A 16,461-nucleotide genomic window follows, 5' to 3' on the forward strand; every position below is an offset into this window, starting at 1 on the left:
ATTTAAAAATAATAGTATCTTTCATGTTAAACAGAACTTTCTAACCAAATAACAGGTTAACCTGTGGTACTATACCGCTGAAGATAAAGGAACAGGATAAATAAATAAGACATTTTTTTATTAAATTTAAAATGATTCTGATGTTAAAGTTTAATAAACGCCTTTATTTTTTTTTGAAAAGGATACTTTCTAAATAAAATATAAAGATTAAAATAATTAAGTAACGATTTGTTATTAGAGTACTGAAATAAAATTCAGAGATATAATTTTTCTTTAGTTAATATTCTGTGAACGATTCAGGTTTTCCGTAATTAGTCTTCCTTCCCGATTAAGTTATTAGTTACAATATTCGATTTAATATCAAAGGCTATACTCTTATATTTTGTCTTACAATATCTGACTGAGTCATTCTCATCCATGTTTTACATTTAAATATCTGAGGTAGAAGAATCGCAAGTCAAAAATGATTTCTTTTAGAGCAATGATGTTCATCGCAAAAATTCCTGTAATAAACAGATAGCAAACTATCAACCTGCTAATCTGATAGTATATTTACATCGGTAAATAAAGCAACAGGAAGCCACTATACTTCCATCTTCATATTCCCACGCACAGTAAGCTTCTTTGTAATCTTTTGTGGTATTCATCGGTTCCAAAAAAAAAAACTTTATTTAAAACGACAGGACATTAATATTCTATGAGGTTAAGCGAAGATATCTGCTTAACATAATAGCTGATAAAGATGAAAACACCCCAGTTAAAAATCGGGGAATTGAATTTGTACGCTTACTATTATTGTACACATATTATTTATACAAAAAATATTATTATTTTTATATAATTTTTCGATAAGTTCTTTCATTATTGTCAATTTTTACAATGTTTGTGTTTGGAAAATTGTACACAACTTGTACTCAAACACAACTTGTACACCCCTCCTCTTCCGGTGGGTCATTTTCGTGGACCGATGCGGGTCGGCCACGACAACAGTAAAAATATAACAAAATAAACAGTTAATTAAAAATAAAAGAATTAATTAATTAAAAATTAAGCAATCTACAATTTCATTAAAATGATATTGTAGATTGCTTAATTTTGATTGTTTAGATAGTTAATTTCCACCAAGTGAAAATATTTAAGTAAAAAAGCAAATATTGCAGTACTATCGGAGGAAAAATATTTTTCAAAATTTCTCTTTGCTCAAACAGCTGATGATTATATGAAAATATTTCAATGTCCAACTAAATAAAATTATTCGTCTAAGCAGATTCTATTAGACAAATATAAAGAACAAGATTAATAAATCAAACAGCTGTGATCACCAATAAATTATCCATAGCAACCGTAGATAGAATAGTAAATATAGACACAAAACACTTGATAAACAAAAATTAAACTTGACGCAACAAAAGTCCCTAAAAGCGAATAACACGCTCGGCTAAGTATAGCCTAACACAGTAAAAAAACTACAATAAAAGCACAAAAAAAATTAAATAATAAATGAACAAAAATACTAACAACACGAAACAACGAAAAATAAACATTAAAATGTAAAAACAACACTACTGGAGCAGTAATCCGCAATGATACGTCACAAATGCACGGAGCATGAAAAACGCGACTGCATCCAACCAGAGCTATCATCATCATTTCTAATTTTAATTATTAAACTCAACACACGTAGATATATCACTCTTTCTTGAAATAGATCATTATTTAATTAAAGTTTACTCAATTAAGGTTTGACCCTCCACAATTTTTTTGACCACCTGCAGACATTTCAATTATACCTCACAGGGGACCAGAAGGAAATTTGAGTCATGATAATCACGTGAAGAGGGGTAACCTCTTCACGTACGCTTCATAAGGGAAACCCCTCATTAAAGCATTCAAAGGTTCAATAACTCATACATGTGAAAAGCACTTCTACAGGTGGTCCAGGTTCAATGTTTAACATAGTACTAGAAATAAAATGGGAAGAAAGAATAATAAAATAACAATAAAAGCAATGTCATCAATACCAATATATGAAAACAATACTATAGATAAAACAAATATTCGTTGGTATAGAGAAATAATTAAATTCGTAGACTATCTAAATGAAGTTCACTACATAGTGACAGTCATCTTGTGTTCCTACTTCTAGGTCACTCCCGTGGTCATATCTCCTAAATCCGGCAAATAGAAACGATTCAGTGTTGCTATTTAAAAAGTTTGACTTGCACTCCTTACTCCCTCCCAGCAAAAAGGCAAAGTATCATTATTGTCCCAAATGGTAGCATAATTGACCCATAAATTCTTCTAAACTTTTCAAATCTCCATCTAAAATAGCTTCAAAATCAGAAAGAATCTGCAATGTTGTGTGTGCGCGCGCGCGTGTGTTTGTATATGTTTAAATTTTTCCCATAACAAAACGGAATATTGAGATTTTAAAAAATAAACGAATAGTTCACATCCACAGGTATTTATTAGATTCGAATTACCATGTAGACAATGGTACTTTATTTGACAGTTGCAGAACTCCTAAGAGTAAACTAAAAATAAAAAAAAGTTAATACATAAAAAAAACAAAAAAAAAAAACGGTTTATTCCAAATCAAGATTAAATAGCTGATCGGATCTAAATAAAATTTTCAATACATATAAATGAAGTTATTATAGAACAACATTGTTTTAGAAAATTGGACTAACACAATGCAGTATCTACAGCATAAGTAAGAATTTTACACACGGGTAATTTTTACAATTAGATTAAAAAATTGTATTTGTGAATATTTTTATAATCTTACCGTTTAATAAAAACCATCAATCCATCAATACTCTATTAAAAATTGTGTTTTCTGAATATAGTAGTAATATTCCAACTATTAAAAACTAAAATAACACTGGTCAACATGATATTAGTCTCACGACTACCAATAGGTGTACTTAATGCAGTTTTTTATCCTGTTTTCAAATACGTATTCAGAATTTCTCCAACACCCACAATTTTTTTTTTTTTAATTTTTTTAAATACTTTAAAACGTTTTTCGTCCATTGCCAAGTAAAAGCTCGTAGAGCATTGTAAATATGATGAGCTAACTCAGAAGGTAGTGTTGCTACTGTCGTGCAGGTTCAGACATGTATAGACATGTACAAACGTGATGGTCTAGTGTAGCACACATTTATCAGAACGATGTCAGTTGTGAAATAGTGAACCAGTAAACACGTCATTGTGAGTGCTTTGTGTGTCTGAATTATAATGTGTTATGTATGTGCTCAAGACCCAAAAGTGAAACCTTACTGAATTAGTAAAGAAATGTTATTAACTTTATTTTGGGTGTAAAGTCGAGGACCAAACAAGACCCTGGGCCCCACAACATTTCTGTTGTTTATCGTGTTCTAGGCTTCTCACTGAATGGAAAAATTGCATACGCCACATCTCATTTATTGTCCCTATGATTTGGAGGGAACCCAAAGATTACTCTTCTGACTGTTATTTCTGCTTAACAAACATTAAAGGGATTACGACAAAATAAAAAAAACATACGGTGGTTGTTTGCAATGAGATCAATTCCATAGTGCGAAGAGTTGCCCATACCAAAGCCTACATAACATTTGGCATTACATGAAAGAGCTCAGATTCTGATGGACGTAAGGAAGAAATAGAAACATATTCTGGTGATAAAACTTTTGAACAAAGCAGCTCATCTTAGCCTCATTTATTGACAAGAAAATCTGAACTATCTCATACGAGATTTAAAGTTATCCAAAAAAGTTGCTTCCCGGTTAAAAGGATGGAATCTTTTTCAAAAGAATACAAAGATACATATACAAATACATATCGTAATCTTCATTCTGAATTTAAAGACAATTTTAATCCTAAAAATGTGTGTCTACCTCTGTTATATATCAAGGATTAAAGAAGAAATTCGTTGAGGCCATTGACAATACTCCTTGTTTCATGTACTTAAAACAGAAGTTTCCTAAAATTAGTGATGCAAAAATTAAAGAAGGAATATTTGTGGGTCCACAAATACGATCACTAACGCATGATGAAATTTTGAGGAATTATTGAACCCACTGGAGAAAGCAGCTTGGCAAGCATTCAAAAATGTTATTCAGAATTTTTTTGGAAATCGAAAGGCGGAAAAATTACCGTGATATTGTCAACGATCTTATAACACCTTATGAAAATTTGGGTTGTAATATGTCCTTCCCATACTCGCACCTAGATTTCTTCCCGGAAAATCTTGGCGCATTAAGCGATGAGCATGGGGAACACGTTCATCAGGTGATTTCAGCTATGGAAAAGAGGTATCAAGGCAAATGGAATTCGAATATGCTGGCCCATTATTGTTGGACTAGCAAGAGAGATGCTTCACAGGCAAAGTATAGCAGAAAATCGTCATTTATTACTGACTAGGTGAGTCAAATGTTTGAATATTGTATAGTTAAGAATGCATAATGTATTAAAATGTTTGAAATTATAAATTCCTGTCTCTTGGAAACCTTTCGTGATGGGGAAAAACCGATATCATATTTGAATTCAGGAAAAAAATACTATCAGAATCACATATTTTTCTTCCTGAGACAAAAATTTCTTTTTTATTCGCCAGTGTAATTATTATTAATACATTTTTTTTAACGTTTAATATTGTAAGAGACTTAGTAAAACTGTAAAATACTTTATTCCTATGCAAAACTAAAGATCAGCTTCGTATTAAATAAATTAGAAGTATATAAAAAGGAAAAAAGGCAGATAAAAATTTCAAAAGATAAAATTTATTTATATTTGGTGCAAGTAAGAAAAATACAATTAACTCTGGGAACTTTAACTGTAGGCAAAAATTTAAATAATTTTAGTTCTGAAAACAGAAATCGCGTAAATATATTTAGAGCTACACGTAAATAATAACTATAACTATTTATTTTGACAATTATGCGATCATATTTAATTTTATATTTTCTTGTACGTATTTTGAATGCAACCGTTCCTTAAACTAAATTTAACAATCGAACGAAAAATGCATCTCACGAATTTAATTGCAACTAGTATAAAAAATAATAGTTAAGAAAATGTATACAATAATATAAGAAAAGTCGTTTTAACATATAATAAAACTTTAATTTGATTCCAAATATTAAAAAAAAATCTTTCTAAAATATATATATATATATATATATATATATATACATATACATTTTAGAAAGTTTTTTCTTTCAGTATATGTATATATATATATATATATATATATATATATATATATATATATATATATATACTGTACAACACAACAATAGAGTAATAGTATGTCTGTAAATGAAAATGTTTTAATTTTTATTAAATAAACTGTGCGAAATTTTGTTAAAAATGTATCAGTAATTTAAATAAGTAGAAGTATTGTGTACAGGTACAGGAAAGCAGTTATGTTGCCTAATTTGATAGGGGTGAATAATGTAATTTTTAAAGAGTAGTAAGTGATTGTATTCTAACTGAATACTTAATTCAAAATTCACCACACATTTAAATGAACAAACTGCAAACGACTGTTACTTTCTTATTTTTAAATAATTAAAAACAAGCTGTTAAGCCCTTCAATATAATACATTTTAATATTTTTTTCTGTAATAATATGCTTATTAAAATATCGATCTATATATTTTTATGATTATTACAGCTTTAAAATTTTTTTTGCTTAATTTTTTCTTTGCATTTTACATCAAAGGCAAAATATTTCTGTCTCTAAAGAAAGTTAGGTTAGCGTGTTGAGGGACTTAAACCTTAGAAAAGATGAAAATATTTACAATAAAATAAACCGATTTTTCATTAATTCTTTTTGCCGCAATGTTTAATTTACAAACGTTTCCAGTTTACCGCAACCATAAGTAAATTTTAATATTAAAAAAAATGACATGCAGAGAGGAATTTCCTCTGAAAACATTTAAAGAACGATGTAGGTTATCGTATATATTATACATAAATAGATACTAAACATAAATAAGTAAATACAAAGATAAGTCCAAAGAACACTGATAAAACATCAAAGTTCAGGCATAAAAAGTAAAGAAAACAACAAAAAATCGTCTTATCAATTACACAAAGAATAATTAATCAAACAAAGAAATAGCGAAACTAATCAAAGAATTGTATTTTGTTTACTATTTCTTACATGATTATCTCGTATAATTTTTTGCGCAAAAAATATATATAACTTAAATTAAAAAAAAAATCCCTTTCGGCACGCCAGAAGGAGGAGGTAGATTTCAACGGTGCTAAGTAGGGGATAAAATAGATTTCCTTCTTAAAGTTAAGAAAAACCTTAAATTTACTCAATACGACAATGGTTGCAAGTGAAAAATGTTTCACATGCTTAGCATGTGAAACAAGCCCCATATTCTTACAGTTCCAGCAATATTTTGGCCATCTCTTGCCCTAAAGGTTGGTCATATCAAAAATTGTTCCAGACAAAATTTTAGGTAATGTTTAGAGGACTGAGGACCACTTTAAACCGATATGATATTGTTTCCTTCGAAACCACTTTTTTCCACCCCCTGGGCCAATCGTTGATATCAAAAAATCTTTACTCAGATAAGTTTTAGGCCCTTATCCACAGAATAGTAGGAACTTTAAACGAATTCGATATATTTTACTTAATAGAAAAGTTATAGCAATATTTTGTTTTTTTTTCGAAAAAGCCCTCCCATATGCACCCCTACAGTCCGATTTTTCCCATTAACAAACTAAATTTTTGGTCTTTATAAATTACGTATCAATTTGAAAGTGATCGGCGCAAAATTACGGCAGTTATAGAGAGTGAAAAAAAAAAAAAAAATATATATATATATATATATATATATATACGCGTATATTAATGTATACATAATATATATATAAATGTATACATAAACTTTTGAGCTGACGGTGGTTTTGGGGTCTGGGGGATTTGAAACGCGAAGATATGTCGAAATTTTCGACATATCTTCGCGTTTCACATATATCTATATATAATCTATAATATCTATTTTCGACATCATGGTACCCATTGTAATGGGTACCATGATTCGGGAAGAAGTATGATTCGGGTAGCTTTCTTATGAATACTACCTAAAATTAAGATATATGTGCATATACTTTTTTTATTTAATAAAGCTTATTTTCAGTTTATAAGAAAATTAAATTATTATAATTATTATTATAAATAGTTTTAATTATATCGGTGTATTTTCATACATGCTTATGCAGTGAGTCGCAGTGGTGAATGAGTTTAAACTTGATGATTGCGTGTAGGCTAGGCATACTTTTTACTTTTAATCATTTCATGAAATTACGGTTATAATAATTTAATTTTCTTATATAGAAAATATATTTAAATATTAATAAAAAAAAATTTATATCTTTTAGTTTTCTACAAGTGTAGAAATATCGTATATATTACTTTCGGTCCTTTTACCGAGAAAAGTCGGTAAAACTATAATTTGATAATAAAAAGAAAAAACTGATAATAACAAATAAACATAAATTTCACCAACCTTTTAATTTTACAAATAGAATTTGCAGATAGTAGGAATGGCTAAAAATAACTTGTAGTCTGACATGAAAAAGGATCAAAATAAATTATATCGAGTGTAATTTCATTATTTAAAAATAATAGCCAACGTAAAAGAACAGCTATAATCCGCGACTTATCTTTTTATTATTAGGTATTTTATTTTTAATTAAATAAAATAATTACTGAAAAATAATAAAATATAAATTAGGCTAAGCCTTTTATCGACTTATTTAGTAATATAAATATTGTTGACACTTAACAATAAAAATAAATTAATTGGTTTTTTTAAACTTATTACTAAGCAGTATATATATATCTTTACTTTTTTTTAACCAACTAAATAACTTACGCAATTAATAATTTTTAATATCGATATTACGATGAAAGATTATATTTTAGCCAAGGAAAATAACGCGAAAATAACTTACCTCTATATTTTGAAAGGTTGGAAGTTGGATCGCAGCAAGCTTTGTTGGCAGTTCTAGTGCCAAATCGGGAAAGGTCTGAGAAAATAAGACTAACTGTATTGGCATTCTCTACACATCTGTATAAATCCCTATGCGTTGGTACAACGTTCATACCTACTGGGAATACAAAGATTAGTATGTTTCAGCCGACAAACAATTTTAATAAATTATAAACATCAATTTATCATTATTACGATATTTTTATTAGATTAGGTTTGATGTTGGTCACATCTTACGTTACTTATATAATTTTTATTGGATGATCATATAAAAAGATTAAATTTATAAATCAAAGCTACTGCTATTTATTTTAGCTATTACTATTATCTTAGGAAGTTATTTTACGTATATCTATTTAAGTAAAACTAAAATAACTTCTCCTACAGGCGAATAATTCTTTGTATTAATATGAATAATTATATAAAAAATAGGAGAGGATTTACTTATTGATGTACGTGTAGAAATTGTAATTTATGTTACCGACTCATGTATCTAATAATTAAGTAGTTTACAGTACACAAGATTCAACCTAATATCAAACAACTTTTTTTCAAATAAATCTATATAACTGACTTTTAAACATTAGATTAATTAGTGCACTTAAGTTGAAAATATATAAGAATTTTTAAATTCACAAAGTAATTATAGAAGTTATTTTCAACCATTATCTAAAAAATGTTGTATAATGGGGTTCTATTATGAAATAGGGGAAAATAGTAAAGATTTAAGGTATTAAATCCCTAAAGGTATTAAAAGTAAGCGTCAAAAATATAAAACATATTCTTAAAGCTAAACCCTACACTTAATAATGGATTATAAAGGCGTAATCTTAACCCAGGTAACTAAATGATAGTTGGAACATATTTTTACAGTATAGAGTTGAATGAGAGTTTATCGACTTTTTTCTCAACAGAAAATTTCCGATATATCGACTCTTTACTTAAGATGCCCCTTGCGTCATTGAACATTTTACGATTTTTAAAACAAATATGAAATTTTATAGGAAATTGCATATTTAATACATCATTTTTACGTTAAAATTTACAAAATTCCCATAAAACTCCCAAAACTGGATTTAAAAAAAATGATCATACGATTAATAATATATTATAATTTTTGTCAAAGGTGAAATCGGTGTTTGACGTTGAAAAATTTTTCTTCCGACATTTTTTTTTGAACTGTGAGTTGCTTAGTGTGCATACATTTATATTTAAGTTTTTACGATAGTTAAGAGAAACGTTATGAGAAATAAACCGCAAAAATATTTTCTCAGTCAAGAAAGATACAAACTGTAAAGGGTTAAACACCGTGTAATAGTAGAAATATAACTACGCCGGAAATAGTAGAAATGTTAACTAATAGTATATAGAATTTAACAAATAAATATTAACGCAAAAAAACTGATATCAACTACATCATGGAGAAAAGACTATGCCAAAGAAATACTCTATATTAAAATGGATTTTAATATAGAGTATATATTTCGAATATAACATACTGAAGAGTGGTTATATCTCGTATAAGAATAAATCCAGATATCGAAGGTATATTTAAGTTAAATTAGTTTGTTTTATAATTCTTTAAAATATAATACACAAATTATTAAATAGAAAAATATTTAAAATTATTGAAGTATTTAGAAATATTTAAAGATAATTTAAAATTTTCAAAAACCGATCAGCCAAATCAGACACGAAAAATATAAGCTCTATTTACTGAAAACTGTAAAGATATATTCGACTGTTCGATATAAATAGGTATATAGGAAACTGCCCCTGAATAGAATAACTGAGCTTGAGAGAGCTGGAGTTTACAAAGACAAATATTTGGTTGGGTATGAATTCACTCACAAACACCCTTACAGATAGTAAAACAACATAGTGTTTCAACATTGTACTTGGTATCACATACATGTAAATATCTTACTGTAAGATTGTTAACAATAGAGATTTATACGGATTACTATGGCAGCTATTGTATTGCCATATTCCAGCAGGTTATCAGTCCTCTCATACACAAATGTATTTTATACACTTCTCTCTCTTTGTTTAACGATTATATAATATTGTTTTTATTCTGTTAAATTCTGTCTTCATTACTCAAATACTTAATTTTGTTTTTTTTGTCTCAGAGAAGATCAATATAATCAAAATATGAAAGGAAAACTTAAAATATATGCTTTTTTTGTTAAACTTATTAAGTTTATTGTCAGTTGATAAAATCATGCCTAATAATAAATAAAAGCAATTCCCGATGACTTCTAGTAAGGAGAAAAAGTAGTTCAAATATCTGTAATAAAATATTATTCAAAGCAAAGAAGATTATACAGAGTTTATAATGAAGGAAGCAAATTTGTGGCATACAAATACAAAAAATTAAATTTTAAATATTAAACTGACTACCTTCGTATTTCTTTCCCAACACTTCAACTATACAATTCTCAGTGTAACTATTTTAGTAATATTTTTATATTTTAACTTCCGCTTTTCTCAGTATTAACTTAAATTACTTAATTTGAGTGTATTTAATAAGCTTTAAAAAAGGAATTTTTCAAAAGTTTATAAAAGTGTGACAAATATTTAAACAACGTTGAGTTAATTAATTTTATTAACGTCAGTGAAGAATTTTAATTAATTTTATAAATTGAATGTACTTCATTCGTCGATAAAAATATTTTACCTCGCTTATTTTTACGCAGAATCTTTTAAACTATATTTGTAATACATACCTTAAAAATACATGAAGAAAATAACTGAGAATTTTTTCTTTTCCTTTTTTTTTTTGCTCAATAACAATTATAATTACAATCAGCTCTCCTGCGGAGCCGTAAGTAAGTTTCCTGACAAAAACACGTGATATGAAGGTCCTTAAGGAACCCCCAAAATAAATAATACATGGTAAATAGTTGCAAGCAAACTTAAAGTCAAATATGAAATTTCAAGCTCAGTCATAAATCACAAACCATTAATTTCAGCACCATATAGTTCACAAAACAAACATTAACAACAAATAAAAAATAAAAAGAAAGAGAAGTAACAAGAAATTAGATACGACACCACTAAACTTGACGGTGTTAGATTCCAAATTGTTACGCAGACCCTAAGTCGAGTACATGGGCTCGTTTCAACCGTCAGACGTCTCTACTGTTATCGAGTAGATTAATTGCAAAGTGGTTTACATGATTCTCAAGCCTCTGCAGGTATTTGACATTGCGCTGTTGTGCAATCTCACGAAGCGATGGGAGCTCCAGATAATCGTGAATCTCATGTAATTTGTAAATAGAAAATAAACTAGATGAACAACTACATTTTTTTTTTGCAATTAAAAAACATAGCTATCCTTAAAAATAATAATCAACCCGTTTTAGGCTCACAAGAAAAAGTATGGAGTGAAGTGCTTTCTAGATTCCAGGGAATATACCGCTACTTATCAGTATACCAAACCGATCAAAATGTAGGTGATATTCAACTTTACTCTGTTAATTATTGGAATTGGCTGTATACTAAGCATTATAACTTAAAAAAAAGAAAAAAGGAAAGTCTAAATGGTGTCTATTTTAAGTCAGGTGATTTAAAACCATCACAAAGTCGTAAGAAATATTGGGACGTAAAGTGCAAACAACAACAGGTTATTTTTGAATTGGTTATCTAAGTAAAAGAATCTATATGATTATTCTTATTATTAAATTAAATTATAATATAATATGAACACAAGAATGCGTAAAGTTACTTGTAAGTTAATAGTTTAATATTTCATTCAACTATTTGTAAATTGCAATCATTCTTGAAAGAAAATACTACCTTACAGCAGCTTAAGTTAAATTTTTTATTAAATTAAAATTTATATTAAATTTATTTATATTTAAAATAAACTGATATCATCAACTGTCAACTGGATTTATAGTAAACCAGAGAGAAATGATGGAAATAATAGAAGAATATGAATAAACTGAGAATGACTGTCAAAGAATAGAAAAGAAAAAGCTAAAACAGCGGAAGAGATTAATGTCTTTTGGATGTCTGTGGGCTAGTCTTCGGACAAAGAACTATAAATGAATCAATTTAAACGAACTGTCATCCACATGTGCACAGGATGTTAGTTATAAGATGAAGAACTCTTTCACTCACACTTTTTCTCTCGTACACTCTTTCTCTCTCAATCTTGGACACCCTATCATTTCCTTTCCTCTTGATCGATTGAAATGTTTTCCTAGAACTTTTATTTTTAATTACTTCCTATGCATTTTAAAATAAACCTTCTACACATTGTCGATAAACTGGTCTGGCGACAATAACTGTTACTGGAACTAAAGAATCTATTTTATAATTAATTACTACCTTAATTAACATCATTTAAACGTAACAATATTTTCAGATATCCAATATAAAAAACTGATCAATTAATACATCAATTTTTATTTACGTAATTTTTAATACAAAGAATGGTAAATAAACTGAACAAAATTATAGCCAACATTTCGTCAGTGATTTTACAGTTCTAAAACAAACACTGATACAAATTAATTAATGAATAATTGATAAAATTGAATTAATACTCGGCCACTTATTTTAGTATTTATACAAAATCAGAATTTCTATTGACGTATTGTAAATACGTCTGCCCAGTGAAAGTTTATATGATAATTTTAAGGGTTTTAAGCTGACCATTTGTACGTGCAAAGATAATTTAATGTGTCGTGCAAAAAAGAAATAAAATTCTTCCCAACATCAGTTTATTAAAACGAATACCAATGAACAACAATATATACGAATATTTTGATAAATTTTATTTTATTGAATTACATGAATCTTACACAACTAATCTAACACTTAACACTAGTTTAAAGAGTAAATAAAGTGCTAAATATTATAATATGAAAGATTTTTTCAAAGAAAAATCTAAATATTAACAAAAACTAATCTTTTTAGTACATATCGTTTTTAAATTAGGTTGATAAAAATAATCCTTTAGAAAACCTGTTTGCTTAATAGAGGTTCCTTGCTTTTTGTCACGTATTCTGCAATCACTTCCGCGTCAGAGGAGTACAAAGGTACCGTGTAGAACCTTTGTAGTACAGCTGTCGGATAACTGCTATTTCATTGATCTTTATTCCATGTATGAAAAGTTTTGAGTGCATTTTTCTGTACAGTAGTCTTTATAGTTATATACTTTTGTTATATCATTAGATTTACGATAGTGACATCAATCATTTCATTCTGAATATCATCACTTATCCCCTCGTAAGTTTGATTTTTCTCTTAAATTCTCAATAACTTGTAAATTTTATGAACAATTAGAAAAGTACTGTAGCGTGACATAATCACAAGTTCAAGTTCTTAATACACTACACTCGAGCCTCGTATAATATGGTTTTATTATAAAAATAAAATTTTATTATTAAAAAATATTTATAAAAAAATCGAATGTAATTTTTATCAACAGAAGATTTCAAATTAAGTATTCTAAAGCCATTAATTTTTTCACTTAATATTTCTATCAGAAGAACCTAATTCCATTAAATTACGTTCATCAAGAAAATACAACAATTATTATCAACAATACAGTAAAATGAAATTTCCAAAGATAATGAATACAACAATCAATATTATAGAATTATTTCTCAGTAAAATCTGCTGTTTTAACATACCAATTTACCATTATTCTCTTAATAATAAAGAAGTACTTGATAATACTAAAATAATAAAATTCGACATACCCGTGAGAAAAGGTAAAAAATATATCATTTTGAACACTATGTGAAAATATTTTGTAAAATCCTACCTGATCTAAACATTAATACGTGTAGATGCATATTAGACAGTCAGAAACCAACACAATTAGAAACGAAGTATGAATAGATAACATGGATCCCATCAGGAAGTACAAAATATGAGAATGTCCATTCAAGCTATAAAGCGAACAGCATACTAAGTGGAATAAGTGATGAAATCCCTTGACTGGTATACATACTTGTATTCCCGTACGCCCTTTTACGTAAAACCGTTCTTATCGTTAAAAATATGTTTAAGTAATAGACTTATTTCAGCATTAAATAATCAATAACATCTAAAGATAATTTCATTTTATAATTTTTAATTATCAAAGTGGAAGCTTTTTAATAGTACTGATCGTATATGATTCCCTTGTTAACGTTAATAGAGTAAAATTCATTTAAATCTATAAAAAATTGACACTTAACCAAACTTTTTTCTTCGAATACTAGGTAGCAAATTATTGTTTCTTTTTCGAATAAATTCATAAAATTTTCCGAATAAATCTTTCAAAGCATATCTTGAAAAAGAAACGATTAAAAATTGACAAATAAAATATAATTTTGCTTTTCTTCACTTTTTAACATAATTAAAACGAATTAATCATATTATTGAAGTAATAGAGGTATATTTTCAATTAGTTTTATCGCTGAGAGAATTAGACTAGGTAATGATTCCAATTCAAAAATGTAAGCAAGGGTGTACAAAACAAGCAAAACATAGACCTACATCACAGCTCTCTATTCCGGCCTGTAGGAGATGTTTAAGAAAGCCAACGATGACGTTAACTGAGAATATGTCATTTTTCAAAAGTTTATTCTAATATGAATAATGTCTTTAGCGTGAATTAAAATAAAAAAAAAAAAAAAAAAATATGTACAAAACAAGCATAAAAGTATTTTATTTTTATTCAGTTCTTTTTTCAAAGAAATGTAATATTGATTTTTAAATTTAAGATTAAAAAAATCGTTTATTATTTACGTTCATTAAATATTTCAGTGATGATAACTAATAGCAGCAGGTTTAATAGTAGCAGGTATATCTGCTACTGTTTTAAATATCTAAACTTTTTTTTCCTAATAATAAAAATATATTAAAATAATTTAACTTGATGTGAATTTTTAATATTTAAGAAAAAAGAGGTAACTGTAGTAAAGAAATACACAACCAATTCTTTCAAAACATTTAAATACCGTTGATACTTTCTAAAACATGAATTTAGGATCAGTCTACATTTTACAATCTAAAACCTTTCAAATCTAAAAATAATAATAATAATACTGTACTGGTTTTAAGTTTAAATTTACTTCTAACTATAATAACTATTTAAGTGTAATGAATATAATTTAAAATAAGAAATATAATAACAATTTTGTGGATGCACAATCATTATATTGAAACTGCGAATCTTTATTTGCAATATAAAAATTAATATTAATTTCACCCATTATATTTTTTTTAATAATTTGATCAATAGGTTTCATCCACTATTTCAGGTCAATAAACTTAAATTTTACAGCTTTTAATAAACAAGTTTATATAATTTCAACTTTCGCAATAAAGTAAATAGTACACATATGTAATGTAAAACGAGGCTGCTCTAAATACGAACAATAATATAACTCAGTTACTCACACATCTAGGCCGTATGAAGTATAAAGATGATCGCGTTCTGTTACGTTGTCATGGCAACGACCCAGTAACTGTCCACCTACTTTCCCAAAGAGCGAAACTTCTTTAAAACTCGCTTTCTGTTGTAACAGATTCAACGTCACTTACTTATTCACATATCACAACAAACCACTTTATAAGAAACGATAGCCTTGCGTTTCGCATTGTATAATCAACGTCCAATACAAGTTGAGTATTTTTCCTTATCAAATTAATTCCCTTATTTCTTTTAAAATTGGACAAAAACTTTATCTAAGTATTGCTACTATATTATTCTTAATTATTTGTACTATTATTACTGTTGTTTAGGTCTATTATTTTGTTTACTGTATCAATTTCTTGATATCGAATACTCGTGTTTAAAATTATGATAAAAAGATTTAAATGTCAGACATAATTTAACTTTAATAATAGACTGAATATAAATTAAATGCAGTCTATTCAATCTGGGTTCTGACACAAATATTACATCACTGTAGAGTGCAATTCATTTTAATATGGAATATTACTAAAAAATTTAGTTTAAATATATTCATTTCAACATTAATCTTTTATTTATTTATTATTATTTACATTTAAAACTAAAATTTTATTTTATTTTTATTAATTTTATCTTTCTTTTAATGGGAAACTTAACAGAAATAGCAACAACATATTTCCTTTAATTTTCAGCTATTCACCTTATTTTGTAGATAATTTCTTCTGTTGGTTCTGTTTGACTTACACAGTTTAAAGTTGTTTCTTGAACAAGTTCTTTTAACCGTTGTTTGGTGTTGCAGCGTAATGATATATAAGGCCATCCTAATTCTAATATTTAAACTAATAATTTATATATACAGCAAAAACAATAGGCCGATTCCAAATAACAGTTAACTAATAGATAATAATGAATTTTGTAGCGCGTGGAAAATTCCATGCTTGAACGGAACTCTAATTCGAACCATGGGCTGAAGGGCAGACACGTTAAAATTTAAAAATATTTTCACGCGAAATATTTTTCCGAAAACTGTTGAGAATATGT

General features: G+C 27.5%; 1 protein-coding gene across 2 annotated transcripts in view; it reads right to left on the reverse strand.

Moving 5' to 3' along the window:
• The window catches only part of alpha-Man-IIb (alpha-Mannosidase class II b), a 515,292-nt gene that overhangs the window by 435,866 nt on the left and 62,965 nt on the right, over window positions 1–16,461 (reverse strand). The window contains exon 2 of one of the 2 annotated variants that reach the window (XM_075356906.1): window positions 7,960–8,115. The exons of the other annotated variant lie outside the window; for it this stretch is intronic. The gene's annotated coding sequence lies outside the window, so the exon portion shown is untranslated. The remainder of the gene's footprint in view (window positions 1–7,959; window positions 8,116–16,461) is intronic. 2 annotated transcript variants of the gene reach the window in all.

The sequence above is a fragment of the Lycorma delicatula genome, chromosome 2, assembly GCF_047948215.1.
Source record: "Lycorma delicatula isolate Av1 chromosome 2, ASM4794821v1, whole genome shotgun sequence".
Taxonomy (NCBI): domain Eukaryota; kingdom Metazoa; phylum Arthropoda; class Insecta; order Hemiptera; family Fulgoridae; genus Lycorma; species Lycorma delicatula.